The following is a 14,255-nucleotide window of genomic DNA, read 5'->3' as shown; positions in this document are numbered from 1 at the left end:
TCCTGCTGATTGAGGGAGCCCTGGTAATCTTATGGGGATCCTGAGAAAATTTAGAATTATGGTTAAATCTTGGCTGTAGTAGTCTGTGAGCCTTCATAGCCTCAGCCAGTAGCTTTGAAGTTGTTCTAAATATTGGATCATCTGGGCCATTGCTCCCATGAGACCTCTTATGGAGTCTTGGCTTGTTTCCTTACTTCTTCTGGTGTCTCTCTGACTCCACCTTCTGTCTCCCTTTTTCTCTGCTTGGATTTCCTGCCTATCTATATTCTGCCCTTTCCTGGGCCAAGTCAGCATCTTTATTAATCTATGGTAATAAAACATATTCACAACATAAAGAGGGGCATCTCACATCAGATGACTTTAGTTAAAAGCACTGGCTACTCTTCCAAAGAACCTAGTTTCAGTTTCCAGCCCCCACATGGAAGCTTGTGAACCTTTGTAACTCTAGTTCCAGGGGACCTGACACTGTCTTCTGGCCTCTACAGGTACCAAGTATGCACATGGGGAACAGACATGTATGAGGGTAAGACACCCATTCACAATGAGAAAGATCATTTTTCAGGCTCTGCAGTTAGGAACACTTGCTGTTATTCCAGAGGACTAGAGTTTAACTCCCCAAACCCATGTCCAGAGGCTCACAACTGTGTGTAATTCCACCTCCAGGGCATTTGACACTGTCTTCTGACCTCCATAGGCAACTACATATACATGGCATAGACACAGCATGCACACACACGTGTGCACACACACAGCAAACAAACAAAACAAATCTGCCAAAAAATAAATTTTCTGTGTGATACAATCTATTGCCATCTGTCTCAGTTAGAGTTTTATTGCTGTGAAGAAACACCATGGCCACAGCAACTCTTATAAAGGAAAACATTTAATTGGGGCTGGCTTACAGTTCAGAGGTTTAGTCTATTATTGTCATTGTGAGAAGCATGGTGGCATACAGACAGGTATGGTGCTGGAGAAGGGGTTGATAGTTCTACATCTTGATCCTCAGGTAACAGGAAGTGAACAGTGTATCACACTGGCATAGCTTGAGCATATAAGCCACAAGGTTTGCCTCCACAGTGACATACTTCCTCCAACAAGACCACACTTCCTAATAGTGCTACTCCCTATAAGTCAAGCATTCAAACGCGTAAGTCTGTGTGTGTGTGTGGGGGGGGTGTGTGTGCATACCTATTTAAACCACCATACCATCATTATACATCAATTCCTTTTGATACTCAAATTCTTCCACTTTGGCCAATGAGAGCCTTTTCAAGAGGTGCCTGTATGGTTTTTACTTCATTTCATCAACTTCTCATCAATCTTTTCTCTTCTCTTTCTCAAATATGTGCTCTGTTATCCATTAAGTCTGGGAGTAGGCTCCATTTGTTTCAGCTTTCAAAAGAATACGTATGGGTGTTTTGCCTGCTTGTACGTCTGTGGACCACTTGTGTGCCAGAAGGAGGTGTTGGATCCTGATACAGATGATTTATGAACTGTGGTGTGGGTGCTGGGAATTGGACCCAGGTCCCAGTGTGTTGAATGAGGAGCGGCGGGCTGTGTCCCTGCCACCCGGCTCCTGGCCGCCAGCTAGCTTATGCCCCGACATGTTGTGTGCCACTCTGTTGTAATAGGAGCGGTGGGCTTAGTTCCTGGCACCCAGCCGCCCGCACGGCTAGCTTTATACCCAAAATAATTACATGGAAACTGTATTCTTTTAAACACTGCTTGGCCCATTAGTTTTAACCTTTTACTGGCTAGCTCTTACATATTGATCTAACCCATTTCTAATATTCTGTGTAGCATCACGAGCTGGCTTACCAGGGAAGATCTTAACCTGCGTCTGTCTGGAGTGGGAGAATCATGGCGACTGCCTGACTCGGCTTCTTTCTCCCAGCATTCTGTTCTGTTTACTCCGCCTACCTAATTTTCTGTCCTATTAAAGACCAAGCAGTTTCTTTATTAATTAACCAATAAAAGCAACAGATAGACAAATGACCCACCTCCATCACCAGTGCTTTCAGCCACTCAACCTCTCCTCATTGTACCAACTTCTCTTTTACCTACATAGTTTTGATCAACTCACTGTTTAAAAAATTAAATTAACTTCCAATGTTTAAAATTAGGAGACATCTTGCACAAAACTCCAAGTTCCTGGCTTCTCCAAAAATACCAGAAAGTCTGGCACATTGGGCTATATTCCCTTCAAGTACAATTGGCAGAGGATGAATAGCCTTGGTATCTTTGAATGAATTCTCACTGCCAGAGACCGTCTAAGGATTTCACTAAAGTGCCAAGCTTTTACCACCAACTTCACATCTTTTCTTACTGTCATGTCCCTTGAAGGCTTGGGAAAAATGAAAGGGAGAGAGGAAGGGAGCAATGAGGAAAGGAAGGAGGAAGAACAATGGGTACAGAGGGCTTTGTGTTACTGGAAAATGGGAGAGCCCCATTTTCTTTTTGTAGAATCACAGATTATTACCTCTTTAATATGAAAATAATATGAATCTCTACTGAAAGAACATAACATAAAGCGGGATCTTGCAATCATAAAGCAAACCATGTCACTCATTTATAGACTATAAGCAACCCCCTGAAGCTGGGCACACTTATGCATATATGTAATCTCAATTACTCTAGAGGCTAGAGGACTGAGTTTGAGGCTAGCCTAGCCAGGGAACATAGCAAGATCCTGGAGGGAGGAAGTAGACAAATATGTATTTATGGAGCTAGGTGTGGTAGTATACAGTCTGTAATCTTAGTACTTGGAAAGTTGAGGCAGGAGAATCCACAGTCAACTTTGACAACAATGTGAGTTCAAGGCCAGCCTCAGCTACATGAGCCTCTGCCCACCCCCCCCCCAAAAAAAAAACAACAAAAAATTTGTGTGTGTTTGGAACACAATCATGGTCAAGACTTAGTCAGAGCATCTGAAAGGTGGTACATAACCATTATCCGAACCCTGGGAAGCCTGAAGCCTGGGGACCCCAGTGAGCTCCTGGAGAGATAGATGGTTCAGTGGTTAAGAGCTCTCACTGTTCTTGCAGAGAACCCAGGTCCAGTCCCATCACTCTGGTCTCAGGGGTCCACTGCCCTCTTTTGGCCTCCCTGGGTATGTACTATATACATGTAGGCAAAATATTAATACACATAAAACAAAATGAATATTTCTAGAAGATCTTTAAAAAGAACCCAAATCCTAAAACAATAAAAGCAGTAATAAAAGCTAGAGAAAAACAAGCAACAAACAGACTCTGCAAATCCTGCCAACGAAGCTCTTGCATTTCCTAGCTCTTGTGGTCCTGCTTCCGTTGTATCTTAAGAGATGAGACTGGAGAGCTTTGAAGTGGATGGCCAAGACAATTTCCTCTTCTAGTCTCTAAACTCAGGTCTTAATGGATAGTCTCTTTCTTCTGTTTCACCACCTAAACTGTCCTCTGCTTGTGCTAGCTGACAATCAGGACTGGGAGGTGGGCGATGCAAGGAAGACAGACCTCGAGATGGGTGGAGGATTCCCTCAGTGTGAGTACCCTTACCCACCTAGGCAGAGATCCTCTCGTGTTCTGTTCTCAGGTTATAATTTTTTGGGTAGTTAGAGGTATAGGTATTTGATGTAAGAAGAGGAATCTCTTTCCATACATGAATACATAAGTATTTGTAACACCAGGACAGGACTATCATGACAAGAGAATGGTGCTGGAAAATGGCAATACCTGGCGGACGAAGCGAAGAACGAGAAAGAACCTTTCGGTTAGACTTGGACACATGCAGTCTGTAATTGCAAACGAACGACACAGTTAAAAAAAAAAAAAAAAAAAAAAGAACGGAGAGAGAAAAACCCCACAAGGTCATAGGGGTGCTATTTCGCTCGTGTTGAATGGCTTAGACACCGCGTTCCAGGAGGAGGGCTTTAGGAACAGTTCGATCCGAAGTCGTATTTAGAATGTTAAAGAATTCTTGGAGGCGGCGATTTTTAGAAGGATTCAATATTCAAGGGAGAGAGAGAAGCTGTGGTTCCTGTAAGATGAAGGTTGAATAAAGAAAAAAAAAAGCAGACCCCTTGCCGTGTCATTGTTTCCACAATGCCGTGACTCGGATTCGAACCGAGGTTGCTGCGGCCACAACGCAGAGTACTAACCACTATACGATCACGGCGAGCTACCGGGGACCTGTCAGATTTCTCTGAAAAATATTCTCTTGAATACTCATAGGCCATCCCACTTCCTGCGTCACTAAATGACCCATTTATTGGGCGGGACTCTAATCTATGGTCTGAGAACACGCAGGCGCATTGCGCTTTCGCTGCTTACTCTGAAATTTTTGATCCCTTAGCCTTGGGTAAAGAATTTGCCTGTGACAGTGTGAGGGTTGGCAGGAGACCTCTTGAGTGTCCAGGGACCCGAGCTGACTGTCTTGGAGAGGAGAGTCTCCGGTGGCCTGGACACTTGCCAGCGGGCCTGCAGGGGCGTTCCCTATTGGATCCCGGCTTCTGATCCTCCCTCTCTCCCCAGCAGAGACCCATTCCGGAGTGACCTTTGCGGAGTGTGCAAAAGCTCTCGGTACTGGGTTAACATCGTAAACGTAGCTCAATGAACGTGTATCAACCTCAACCCCGCCCGCCTCTCCCTTCCAGCCTCTGCCACTCCTGGATGGCTAAATCCTTCTTCCTTGATGCTCTGTCTCGGCTTTGCGCCCACCTCTGACCCTTCAGGGCGGCAGCTGGGACTCGGTCCGGTTTTTCTTCTTGTCGATCATCGCTGGCGCCCACACGGCTCCTACAGTGTGACGACTTTCACAGAGGGCAGTGGCTATTTGCTAAACAGAGAATGTGACCGTGGTTTCTGACGAGTGAGTTCGAAGTGCCCACCTACCCTCTCCTTCAGAGCCACTAGAGATTTCGCTAAACACCAACTAAATCCTTTCACCATTTCAAGTCCGAGACTGCAGGGTATTCGCCTGCTTTTCCTGCTCGCGTGGCTTTCAGTGTCTTTTCCCGCCCCCACCGACAGGTGCCCATCCATTCAACAGGTTCTTGAGGAGCATTTGCTGTCGGCCCCGCCAGTCCCGACATAGCTGTAGGGGCGGGCGGGTCAAAGAAAACTCGGGGAGAGAGCACTTGGGAGAGGAATCACAATGCCTTTTCATGACTGTGTTCAAGTCTTTGAACATTAAATTGCTGCTTGACAGAGTCCCATCCTACTTAATAAGAGCTGTCTCAAGGGTGACACCCTCTGCGGAGCCTCGTTACTCTGGCGTCTACTCCAAAGCTTTGATGGAAGTTTGTAAAAAGCCATAAATGTTTACGAAACTAAGAAAAACCACGAAAAGATAAACATATGTACTATGTACATTACGCTTCTCGGGCCGATGTATTCTTTTTACTTTGTGGAGTAAACGGATCCTCGTCCCATCACAAACTGTTAGGCTTCTGTGTTAGAGCAGTTCAGTTTGACAAGAACCGGTATAACGCTGTTCTTAACTGTTACTGGAGTTTGAGATCCATTTTCCAGACTGGTAGGTCAGTATTAAAACGGAACAAAACACAGCTCCCTTTGCCGTGCCATTGTTTCCACAATGCCGTGACTCGGATTCGAACCGAGGTTGCTGCGGCCACAACGCAGAGTACTAACCACTATACGATCACGGCGAGCTACCGGGAACCTAAGGTCAGAGATCCTCGCTTGATCTCTTCTCTATTGGGCGCCCCTCCCCCCTCCTGACGTCACTGGTGTGCTGGCGTACGTTTCCGCCTATCATCAACGGCGGGACTTGCGAGTGTGCGCAAGCGCTTTGATTTCTCTGGCTAGGTCGGAGCGCTGGGGGCACTAAATCCCTCTGCCTCGCTACAGTTTTAATAGCAAGGGACTGAGCCTTTTATTTTTTTTGAGCCAGGGTCTCATTCCATCCAGACTGGACTCGAACTCGGGATTTTCCTGCCGCCAAGTCCCGACTTTTAGTTTTCCCAGGCGCCATCACGCTGGACTTTCCAGGCACTTTCTTGTCCGCCTTTTTTGTGTGGTGTGTTCCCAAGACCAAGCAGAAACTCGTAGCTCCTCGTTACGGTCAGCTGGGACCTCTGAGATATAATAGCATAGGGATGGCAGGACATTGGTCAGTCCCGTCTCAAGAACTGCACTAGGAACGGGCTGCACCGTGGCGTTCCGGTAGCTCGCCGTGATCGTATAGTGGTTAGTACTCTGCGTTGTGGCCGCAGCAACCTCGGTTCGAATCCGAGTCACGGCATTGTGGAAACAATGGCACGGCAAGGGCGCCTTTTTAGTGCAGTGTTGGTCATATTCTTCCTGGTGGGAAGGTCTTGTAACGCCTGATTCATTACCCTTGTCAGTTCTTGGTTAATTCTCAGAGACCGGTAAATCTTCAGACCGAACTGATGTTACAACTTTGACAGATTAGAAACAGTATCATCGTTTTTGATGTATACAGAATCATCGTTTTGGATGTATACAGTATCATGGTTTTGGGGTGTATATAGTATCATGGTTTTGATGTATACAGTATCATGGTTTTGGGTGTATTTCTTTCCCATTTTGACCCTGCCAATGGTTAAGCCATATATTAGTCCTTTAAAAACCTTACGTGACTTAAAACTTCATCACAGGTGAAATAGGAATTATAGAAACAATGCAAAAATTAGGGATTAGAGTGGGGTAGGTAGGAAAACATACCGAACTATTTTTTGTTGTTGTTGTTCAGATCATGTGATAAATGAAAGCTACCACAGTAGCTGAGGCTCTAGCTCTTGAGGACACTGTTGAGTGCTAAAGATAGCCTCATGGGTGCGGGTGTTATCTCCTGGAGCAGCTTCTTCCCAATCTACCTCAGATTAAAACAAAATGCACTAATTTCTTTATATTCTTAAAAAAAAAAAAAACCCAACCTCATGGAATTCAGTTCTGTAGTTTGTTAGTAGGTCAACTGGAAGTGAGGGAGCCGGATGACGGCTGTGTGGCTGTCTAGTGACCCTCCCCACCTCTTCTTTCTCAGAGAGAACAGCCGCAGACTTTTGTCTCAATTGTGATGGCGTCTCACAACCAGGCATAGCTGATCCGGTCAAGATGGTGGCTGTTTTGCTTGGATAATCAAGGAGGAAGGAGCAGTCACTCTGATATTATTTATGGGTGCAGGAACTATTTCATCTTCACTGCCAATTAGGTCAAAGGCAGGAAAAATTAGAAAGTCAAGCAAAGTCAAATTTTATTCAAAATGTACAATTTTATTAAGACTTTAAAACAAAACAAAAGCTTCCCCAGGGCAGGCGAGTTGTCAGTCTTAGCAGCTGCCCAGAGGAAGAAAATGGAGGAGAGAAAGAGAAAAGCCAGGCCATTTGAATTAAGCCAACAAGGAGAGGTGCATTAGAGAAGAGTGAGAAAGCCCAAAGTAGGGGGGTAGGGGAGGGAACACATATAGACTCCGATCAGAAAGAAATAGCCCAAAAAGAAGAAAAGGACTCAGTAAAGTGGGCAGATCCAGCAGGATCTCATAACGGCCTGTAGGGACTGTACTGAGGGGTGGAAATTCTGGGAAGCTAAATTATACAATTTTGTTTAAATTATTATTATTGCACTCACCTTTTTTAGCATCACCCATTAAGGTGAGTCTTCCTATGGGTGGTCCACGGCAAGTTAATCTGAACCGGATTAGTTCTTGTGTTCTGGGTAGCTTGGAATGTCAGGTCTGCACCCAGGCAAGAGATGTCATCCTGTTGACAGAAAGGTCTGGTTTTTCCCTTACTGAGCTTTCCCGTTGTTGTGTCAATGACCATCACATATAAAACAACCTAGATAACACAACTTTGAAACATCTGGCACCTAAGGCAGCCCACTGGTCACCCACCTCTATGACCAGGAATGCGGAAGGAAGCTGAATGGATGTCTCCTGACCCAGGTGCAGGAAGAGTCTGGGGGCGGAGTCAGGGAGAGTAGGGTACAGAGGATGCTCTCCCCGTTTCCCATAGCAGGCCTTCCCGACAGGATTATTGTCATTGTAGACGGGTCAATCCCGCTATCGGAATTTTGTAACATCCTCTTTGAAGGCCAGTTTTCCTTGCTCTGACGTCAGGGTCACAGACGAGTCTGTGACATGGCTGCCGAGTGTACTTGCCTGCCGCGAAGAGCAAGCGTGGCTGTGCCCAAGCCTCTGAACTCTTGGCTTGTTCACCTTCCTGTGCTTTAACAGTTTAGATCCCTGGGTATGGTTGGTGTGATTCATTTCCTCTGCTTATCTCAGGGGATGGTGTTTCTGGGTTGACAAAGCCAAGAGCTAGAGACCCTGAGAGCCCGGCCTGGGAGGACTTCACCGTGACCCAGTTGGCACACTCAGTGGCCATCTATCTGCACCCTCCTTCTCTGCTTTCCCTTTTTGAGGGCCAACAAAGAAGCTGGCAGTGTTGATAGCTCCTCTAGCATGCATCCCAACTCCAGCCATTTCCAGTTAGATTTCTTCCGGTTTCCAGTCCCCTTACTTCCCCACCCCCCGTAGTAGACCCAGGTGTCCACCAGGAGGCGCTGCATCCCGAGAGGTTGACTTAGAAGTGGAGGCTGTAAGTGTCTATAAATTTGGGAGACATAACTGACTTAATTGAACCGACCCTCAGGGATTCTCTGGAAATTCATACTCAAGTTCATCCTTCCCTCTCTCTCTTTCTTCTTTCTCTCCTCCCCCATTCTTCAAACATTTTTGTTCTTAAAATACCGAGTATGGCGGGAGCTACAAAGCTGTGTGAGACGCTCTTGGCCCAGAGTGGTTGTTGCCAGAGATGTGCGCGTGTTAGAGCACAGACGCCTGCATTAATTGGCCACTTGTTTCTAGATCTTTCCACACTCACTAAAAAGAGGGCACGGGGAGTTCCAGTGGGGACCTGAAAACTTTTCCTGAGTCCAGAAGATGACAGAGAGTGGTTTCCAATTCTAGAATTGACCGATTGGCGGGGATTTTCTGTCACAGAGTCAGTGAAGTGAAGGTTTCAAAATGCCAAGGGGTGGGCACTGTAGCTGAGTGTTTTAGCGTGCTCAGTTTGTGTGAAACCCTGCATTCATCCTCCAACACTAAAAAACCCAAACCCAAACTAAAGCTTTGTTACTGATTCCTAAATTAACTATGTTTTCCTGTTTCCTTACTTTTCTGACTTCTTCTTGGTGAACTGAACTTCTTTTTTCTTTTTGGTTTTTCGAGACACGGTTTCTCTGTGTAGTTTTTTGGAGCCTATCCTGGAAACTGCTCTGTAGACCAGGTTGGTCTCAAACTCACAGAGATCCACTTGCCTCTGCTTCCCGAGTGCTGGGATTTAACTTGTGTCCCTCCACCACCTGGCTCACTTTGTGTGTGTGTGTGTGTGTGTGTGTTGTGTGTGTGTGTGTAGCTGAGACTGGCATGAGCTCACTATGTAGTATTTTCCCTCTGCTGACCTTTTTTTTTGTTATTGATACAGTATGTTTACACCCTCATGTGTTATAAACCCCACAATTCCTTAGTATTTTTAAAAAGCAATTGATAACATTTAAAACAGAATTTAAAAACTAGAAAAATGCCTTTTAAAATTCCTCAGCGTATTTACCACTGTGGCATTCTGGGGTCTTTTGTGTAGTATTTGCTTTGTCCTGGTGTCCTTTTTCCACCACTGAATGTTTCCTCTGCTAACATTTCTCATCTGTTGATCAACCCCCTCCTGTGTCAGGTGTCTGCAAAGGTCTCTTTTTTGCTTTAAAAATTTTTCACAACACATATTTGTGTGTGTGTGTGTGTGTGTGTGTGTGTGTAGGTGAGAGGACATCTTGGAGGAGTTGGTTCTCTTCTTCCCTCACTTTGGCCCAGGGAATGGAATTCAGGTTGTCAGGCCAGGCAGGAAGTACCTTTCCTGGCTAAGTCATCTTGCTAGTCTGCAGCTGTTTTTGAAAAGAATTTCCTCTCTGTATTGAATCCCAGTAATTTACATTTATATTTCAGTACTTTAAAGATGTTGTTCTCTATCCTCTCCTTGCATTGTTTCTGATGCGAAAACTGCTAGAATTCTTATTTGTTCTTTCTCTGTACATCTCATGTATATCTGTATCAATATCAATCTTTGTCTGTTAAGCACGTTGAAAAGTTGTTTATTATCATGGGTTTTTTCTTCTTTGCAATTTTGTTATGATGTGCCTTGTGTTTTTATTATCTTTATTCTACTTGTAACTAGTTGAAATTCTTTTCAAATTAAAGTTTGGAAATGTAAACTTATTCTTTGAAATATTTTTCTTGTTATCCTCTTTTTTCTGAACTTACACATATTTTCCCTCACATATATGACTGCTTAATATTGTCCTGAAAGTTGCTGGTGTGTGTGTGTGTATGTGCGTGAGTGTATGTGTGTGCACATGTACACCATATCACACTAGTGGATGTCAGAGGACGGCTTGCATGAGTCCTGAAGATAACTCAGGTCATCAGGCTTGGCATTATGCCAATCCCAGCTAAACTGAGAGATAATATTTGAGATAGGCAGATGGTCTTCAAACACTTCAGAGACCTACAAAATATCACATTTAAGATGTCTTAATCCAGGACAGGCTCCAAAGCCACAGAGAAACCCTGTTTCGAAAAACAAAAACAAAAAAGAATGTCTTAATAACATAAGCCTTTTCATAATAGTGAGACATGTCTACTCTTGGTAGCACCCAATTTATTTCAAAAAAGGATGATGGGCATTGAAGAACCTCCATATGGAGTTTGCTTTTCTTGTGGAAAAATTAGCCACTGGGCAAGAAATTGTCTGTGCCTTAACTGCTGATACTATGCTGTCAAAACTGGACAAGCAGGACACAAAAGAAGGCAACTGGAGAGCTTTGTCAAGACAAAGTAGAGCATACATTTTGAAATTCCTGCTTCACAAAAAAAGTCTTTCAGATATTCTAGGCCTACAGAAGATGGATGCCCCAACATTGCAGAGGAATCTCAGGTGACTGTACAGACAGCCAGATGTCTCTGTTATTTTCTATAGTTCTGGAAGCTGTTTGCTCTGCACTTCCTGTTTACTCAGGTAATATTGTATCATTCTCAGGTCTTTGATGAGGCTGAAGATTAGATAGTTATAGTTACAGTTTTCCTTGTTACAAATTCAGAAAAGTAACTCACAAAAGAGGTGTAAAGTGTATAAAGTTGAGAGACACAAAAACTTAAATCCTTTAAGAAAATGCTTTGAGGTCTAAAAAGATAGTTTAGGGTTGACAATACAAGTGTCTTAGGGTTTGTATCACTGTGACAAAACACCATGACCAAAAAGCCAGGTGGCTAACCAATTTCATGAGGAGCCTCTTTGATGTCCATCTTCCTCTTGAAGTAGACTGGTGCTGCCAGAAGCAGATGTGTTTCGTTGTCATGAAAAATTCTAAGTTCTTAAAGCATTTTAAATGTCATATTCCATAGGTCTTTGAAAGCTTTGAAGATTATTTATCTAACTGAAATATATCTCTTTATATATCTAGAACACCTAACTAACATGACTACAAACTTGACTATTATAAATAACTATCGATTAACCTGTATTTCCTAATTGTACATTATATTTTTAAATGAGCTTTACAAATGCAATACTTAATCAAAGCAGAAATATACATATAAAAATTTAACCTTAAATTTGTATCAATAAACCAAGATCCATACCAATGCAAAGTATTCATCTCTATAGCATATCCCCCTTTAAATATAAACAAACATTTATAAACAATATTTGGGAATTTGGGTGTAGTTCTCTCCAAACTGCTTCCTGCTTTTTATTGGGCAAAGTAATTTTAAGGTTTGTAGATACCTTTGGGGGGGTCTATTTCCACTAAACCACATTAGTTTAGAAAGGAATCCACAGGTCTTATCCTCTGTGGAAACAAAAGCTGAACTTCTTTTCCAAAGTAACGTATTCTTAGACCCAAATTTTGAAGTCAAGATATCTTTAAAGTATATATTTTGGTTTAGATTAACAGCCTGTACAATGAAATGTCTTTCTATACTTATCTCATTCACAGTAAAAAAAAATTCAAAGAAAACACAATAGTTTACATAATCCAGACTCTCTGTGTATATTCCATCTTTATGTGGCTTATTTTTCTTTACTCCTTTAATTTATGACTGTCTGTACTCTGTCTCTTTGTTTTCTTTTAATAACTGTCTGTACTCTTTTTCTTCTCTCCCAAGCCTACATACATTTGTCCAACACTGTGACCTGTTCAGAGGTTTATTTTTGTCTGAATCTGTCTTTATTGCATATCTGTAATTATTTTCTGACCAGGAGTGAATTTAAAAATTTTTTTATTCTATTTTATTTTATTTTTATAATGCTAAGCCTACTTGGCTAGGACCAACTCTGCAGTTCTGCCTGTTGGCTCCACCCAGTTCCACATGACAGAGGTGTGTTCACTGCCTCTGAGAGCCATGCACACTGCCCCAGCTCCAGAAATTCAGCAGGTCTATGTCTTGCCATTAAGCAATTTGTAGCACACTGCTCACAGACCCCACTTAAGTGCAGGACTTCCTGAAAGAGTCAGAGCTGTTCCATGCTGGCAAACCAGGAAGCAACTATTTTTTTTAAAGAAGCACAGTTTTTACTGCACCTCTCTTAAAGGAGCTGCGCTGCCCCTGTGCACTGTGAGCCCATCCAGGAAAAAAAAATTGTGGCTACCAAGAAGTTGAACTAAACTCTGTTTATTTTGTGTCTAGAATTCCTTCCCAAACTCTCTCAGGTTTTATGTGGATATAGTTAACCCACTTATACCAGAGGCCAAACTCTCACCCTTAAAAAGGGTTTATTTCATCTTACAAAACCTGATGATAGTCTATTACCAAGGGAAGTCAGGACAGGATCCACAGCAGGAATCTGGAAGCAGGAACTGAAGCAGAGACCATGGAGGACCACTGTTTACTAGCTCACTCCCCATGCCTCACTCAGCTTGCTGTATACAGTCTGGGCCATCTGCCAATGGTGGCACCATCAGTGAATTGCGCCCTTCCACAGCCACCATTAAGAAAATGCCACTCAGACTTGCCTACAGGCCAGTTTGATGGTCACAATTCTTCAACTGACATTCCCTCTTTCCAGATGACTCTAGCATGTGCCAACCTGACAAATAAATAACCAGAAACTGTTACATGTTTTCTTTATATTTTGTTGGAATCAAATGGATTCTCTTGGTTATATTTTATAAATCCCATCTTCCAGATCTCAGCCATCTTATTAACAACTAATACTCTTAGTACCTCCCAGTCCAGAAAAGTCTAACTGTTGGGTGGACTAAATATCAACTCGTGGAAACAGAAGCATTTGCAATATTCATTGCCTCAGTCTTAGAGGTCCTGTGAAGATGGGAAAGACTCTTATGTCTTTGACAAGGTCAGAATTCACAGAACAGGAAATGGTGGCAAGGAGACAGGACCGAGGGGAAATCCAGAGACTTGGGTTACTGTCTGCTTCTTCCGTTTGCACACCATCTTAACGTCCCATACCAGCACAAACGGCTTTAAAGAAAGGACATTTGTTCTCTACCTGTCCTGGAGCCTACAGGTTGAAAAAGGTGCCGGCAGAATTGGGCTTCTGCAGTGGCTCCTTCAAGGGACAGTCCTGCCGTGCCTCCTTCGGATTCTGGTGGCTCCGTATATCCCTTCTTGTGCAGCGCCGCCATCACACACGCCATCACGTTCGTATTTCTGCTTCCCTCCGCCTCCTTCCTATAAGGACACTCTGGCCTTTTAATTTAGGGACCACATAAACCCTGGCTGATGATCACGGTCATACCTGGAGAAATACAGCTTTTCAGCTAAGACTGTGGTAGACATTTCAGGGCTTAGTCGGTAGAAATAGTAGGGTTTTTTGAGTTAGAGTTTCACTATGGGGCCCTGGTTGGTCTGGAACTTGCAGTGTAGATCAGGCTGGCCTCAAACACACAGAAATCTGTCTGTTTCTGCCTTCTGAGTGCTGGAACCAAAGGTCTGCACCGTCAAGCCTACTAGAAATCTTTTTTTATTAAAACGTTTTTAATTTTAAAAAACCCAAAACATTTTTAACTTATGTGTATGTGAGTGTTTGGGGGAATATTTTCCACATGCATGTCCCTGCGGAGGCCAGGAGAGGGTGACAAATCTCCTGGAACTGGAGGTACAAGTGGTTGGAGAGACATCCTTCATTGATGTTGAGAATCGAACCCAGGCCTCTGGAATTAAATTCCCATCCTCTGGAAAAGCAGGGAGGCTCTAACCTCTGGCCTAGCCAGCCCAGTGAT

At 43.6% G+C, this 14,255-nt stretch overlaps 3 non-coding genes across 3 annotated transcripts; 1 reads left to right on the top strand and 2 right to left on the bottom strand.

Annotated features, from left to right (window-relative positions):
* Window positions 1-4,080: 4,080 nt before the first annotated feature.
* Window positions 4,081-4,152, bottom strand: Trnah-gug (transfer RNA histidin (anticodon GUG)). Its single transcript has one exon. It is a non-coding gene; the product is annotated as a tRNA-His (tRNA).
* A 1,420-nt stretch (window positions 4,153-5,572) lies between these two features.
* Trnah-gug (transfer RNA histidin (anticodon GUG)) lies at window positions 5,573-5,644 on the bottom strand. Its single transcript has one exon. It is a non-coding gene; the product is annotated as a tRNA-His (tRNA).
* Window positions 5,645-6,168: 524 nt separating this feature from the next.
* Window positions 6,169-6,240, top strand: Trnah-gug (transfer RNA histidin (anticodon GUG)). Its single transcript has one exon. It is a non-coding gene; the product is annotated as a tRNA-His (tRNA).
* The last annotated feature ends 8,015 nt before the right edge of the window (window positions 6,241-14,255 follow it).

The sequence above is a fragment of the Chionomys nivalis genome, chromosome 9, assembly GCF_950005125.1.
Source record: "Chionomys nivalis chromosome 9, mChiNiv1.1, whole genome shotgun sequence".
In the NCBI taxonomy this organism is placed as follows: domain Eukaryota; kingdom Metazoa; phylum Chordata; class Mammalia; order Rodentia; family Cricetidae; genus Chionomys; species Chionomys nivalis.
Note: the sequence above shows the minus strand (reverse complement) of the source record. Positions and strands in the feature narration are given on the sequence as shown.